The 3,945-nt window shown below is 43.3% G+C and overlaps 1 pseudogene; it reads left to right on the forward strand.

The window, feature by feature from the left end:
* LOC107573021 (integrin alpha-L-like) overlaps positions 1–3,945 on the forward strand; it is a 36,974-nt pseudogene that overhangs the window by 24,005 nt on the left and 9,024 nt on the right.

Raw genomic sequence — 3,945 nt, forward strand, 5'->3', positions numbered from 1 at the left:
GAGTCCTCGCGTCTCTCCTCCTCGTGTCTCACCTCCTCGTGTCTCTCTGATTCCCCGTGTCTCTCCGAGTCCTTGTGTCTCTCCTCCTTGTGTCTCACCTCCTTGTGTCTCTCCTCCTCGTGTCTCACCTCCTTATGTCTCTCCGAGTCTTCGTGTCTCTCCTCCTCGTGTCTCACCTCCTCGTGTCTCTCCAATTCCTCGTGTCTCTCCGAGTCCTCGTGTCTCTCCTCCTCGTGTCTCTCCTCCTCGTGTCTCACCTCCTCGTGTCTCACCTCCCCGTGTCTCTCCTCCTCGTGTCTCTCCTCCCCGTGTCTCTCCTCCTCGTGTCTCTCCTCCTCGTGTCTCACCTCCTCGCCCTCCACCTCCCCGCGTCTCTCCTCCTCGTGTCTCTCCTCCTCGTGTCTCTCCTCCTCGCGTCTCTCCTCCTCGCGTCTCACCTCCCCGTGTCTCTCCTCCTCGTGTCTCTCATCCTCGTGTCTCTCCTCCTCGTGTCTCACCTCCCCGTGTCTCTCCTCCTCGTGTCTCACCTCCCCGTGTCTCTCCTCCCCATGTCTCTCATCCTCGTGTCTCTCCTCCACGTGTCTCTCCTCCTCGTGTCTCTCCTCCCCGCGTTTCTCCTCCTCGCGTCTCACCTCCTCGCGTCTCTCCTCCTCGTGTCTCTCAGGATCTCTGGAGAAGAGCCTGAATGTTTCTCTGAATCTGAATGTGGATGTGGTACGAGGAATGAACCGAGGATTCTTCGATCAGAGGAATTTGTCGTCCAGGACTCTGCAGAAGTCCGTCCTGTTGGATTCTGGCTTCTCCTGTTTCAGCTTCTCCATCTTCATGCTGGTACGTGTTGTCTATCACAGCTTCAACCTGTCGCAGCAGCTTCAGTCTGACGGTGAACGTTGTGTTTGTTTCAGCGCTGCGTTGCAGACACAGTATCTCCTCTGAAGATACGAATGTATTTCTCACAATCTCAGATGTTGTCTGGAAACTCTGTGGCTGTTCTTGACATCCACAGCAGGACGGAGGAGTATGTCGAGGTCAGTCTACAAATATCAGCTTTTATTCTGATATTCAGTGTCAGTCAACTCTTAAGTATCTAACATTTTTCAGCTTTATTGTATAAAGTTTCCATGACATTCAAAAGCTCAGTAAAAAAATATCTTTTGTATGCGATCAGGTGCCGTTTCAAAGGAACTGTAATTCAAACAACAGCTGTGTGGCCGATCTGAAGCTGAACTTCAATTTTATGTGAGAAACCTTAGATAAATAAATCATACATTATATTAATGTGAAATATGCTTCTGAAATGTAATGTCTATGCCATACATGTAATGTAAATGCTTCTGAATATTGGCATTCTTCTTCAGGTTTTGGTTTTCTATTGAAATGACGGTTTGTTCTGCAGGAACGACACGTTAGTGGTGGTGAATCAAGCTCATTTCACGGTCCTTGTATCGCTGGCAAACCCAGGCGATGACTCCTTCAACACCAGCATAGTGCTGCATTACCCAGAAGGCCTCTCGCTCGCAAAATTTGATGCCATTAAGGTACTGCTGTCCACACGTCAAACTAAAGACTGTCAAAAACTTTATAAAAAACTTCTCAAAATGGTTTTAGCTAAACTCCCATCAGATGACACAATTAACCAGATTTAATTCTACTACTTTAATAATAACTCGGTTCATTTTTTAATAGATGTACGTGTGAATTAGAACCCGTATCTACTACAAGAAAGGGTTTTCATTTTATTTCCAGTAAAAGACTGATCTTAACCAGAGCATTCAGAATTTGACTTATTAACTTTTTGGTTAAAAATGATCCGAAATCAATATTTGAGCAAGTACATGACCAGCCAGTGTTCAAAACTATCGCCTTACTTTAGTTTGAGTGGTACGGGTAGGTTTTTGCGGGAAATTCGAGCATGGCACTGCATCATTAAGTCACGTCTGTAAACATAAAGAAGTTGTCCCTTTGAAATTAATGAAATTAAATTATATTCCAGTTTCAAATGTGCATCTGATTACAGATAGCCTGGGATTACACAAGATCTGTATTTTAAAGACAACCAGTTAGAAGGGAGCATAATTAGCTTTTTGGGTTAAAATAATTTCTTAATATGAAATTCGAATGGTATGACAATTAGAGATTAGACTGTACAGAAACTGAAATAACACGCTGATACACACTATACACATATTCACGTAATGCTGATGTTGTTAACATTAAGAATTTGAGAATAAAGTTTAACAATAATAATAATAATTTGCACGGTTTGATGTGATATGAGCTAATTTAGATTAAATCACCATTGGTAGCACGATTTATTGTAATGGTTTGTTCCTCAGTTGGTCAGAACAAACATGGCAAACTTGTTACTTACTTGTTCAGATGACAATATACGGTGAAAATTCTTATTTGGGTCATATATTCCAAGATGTAGGCTAGAATCTGTGATTGTGAAGTACAGTAAATATCCACACTGGTGCGGTGACTGACTGCCACACACACACATACTCCTCAAAACATTAGATGCATCCGCTTTGGAGCCGTGCCGGAGCACAACCCACGCAAGGAAGATAATTCCGCACACAGCTGCAATTGCAGGTTTTCAAACAGAGATGGCAACAAAGAGGCAAAACTTACGGACTGCAACTAGAAAAGTAAATGTTGGATTGAAAGCTTTGTTTGAACGTTTTTAAAGTTTAAAATAGATGGATGGATGGATAGGTTTGCTTCAAATGCCATCTATAGAAAATTGTGTTTAGTTTATACACTGAACAAAATTATAAATGCAACACTTTTGTTTTTGCCCCCATTTTTCATGAGCTGAACTCAAAGATCTAAGACTTTTTCTATGTACACAAAAGGCCTATTTCTCTCAAATATTGTTCACAAATCTGTCTAAATCTGTGTTAGTGAGCACTTCTCCTTTGCCGAGATAATCCATCCACCTCACAGGTGTGGCATATCAAGATGCTGATTAGACAGCATAATTATTGCACAGGTGTGCCTTAGGTTGGCCACAATAAAAGGCCACCTGTCAGAAAGCTTCTCAGGGAAGCTCATCTGCATGCTCGACGTCCTCATCGGGGTCTTGACCTGACTGCAGTTCGTCGTCGTAACCCTTTTATTGTGTCCAACCTAAGGCACACCTGTGCAATAATCATGCTGTCTAATCAGCATCTTGATATGCCACACCTGTGAGAATGCATCATGTTGAATTTAGTTCATAAAAATTCTTATTCCTGTCATTCTGAGTCAATTTCTATGAACTGTGGCTATGAACTGAAAGGGAGCCAATTCTTCAGTTCTACATTTTGCCCTACTCTGCTATATTACAGATTTACAGATTACTTTCTCTGAATGTCTATGTTAAAATATTTACAGAAATAAAAGATCAAATACTTGTGATGAAAATGATTCTCCGCTGTGATAAATGTGTGTGTGTGTGTTTTGAAAAAACAGCCGAGTCGGACTCGAAGCAGCTGTGGTGATCGGGACAGCGGTGCTTCAAACAGAACAACCTGCAGCATCAATCTACCGGTGTACCGCAGCGGCACCACAGTAAGACAGAATCACACAAACAAACAAACACGCACGCAGACAGACAGACAGACAGACACAAAAAAAACTAAACAAACACAGACAGACACACAGACAGAATGTCCGGACGTCCCTCCGTCCGTCTTTGTTTGTCCGCCCGTCTGTTTGTTTGTCTGTGTGTGTGTGTGTGTGTGTGTTTTTGTTTGTGTGTGTGTGTCTGTCTGTCTGTCTGTCTGTCTGTCTGTCTGCGTGCGTGTCTCTCTGTCTGTCTGTCTGCGTGCGTGTTTGTTTGTGTGTGTGTCTGTCTGTCTGTCTGTGTGTGTATCTGTGCGTGCATGCGTGCGTGTGTGTGTGTGTGTGTGTGTGTGTGTGTGTGCGTGTTTGTCTGTGTCTGTGTGTGCGTGTCTGTCT

This window comes from Sinocyclocheilus grahami, unplaced genomic scaffold (genome assembly GCF_001515645.1).
Source record: "Sinocyclocheilus grahami isolate Dianchi unplaced genomic scaffold, SAMN03320097.WGS_v1.1 scaffold1850.1, whole genome shotgun sequence".
Lineage (NCBI taxonomy): Eukaryota > Metazoa > Chordata > Actinopteri > Cypriniformes > Cyprinidae > Sinocyclocheilus > Sinocyclocheilus grahami.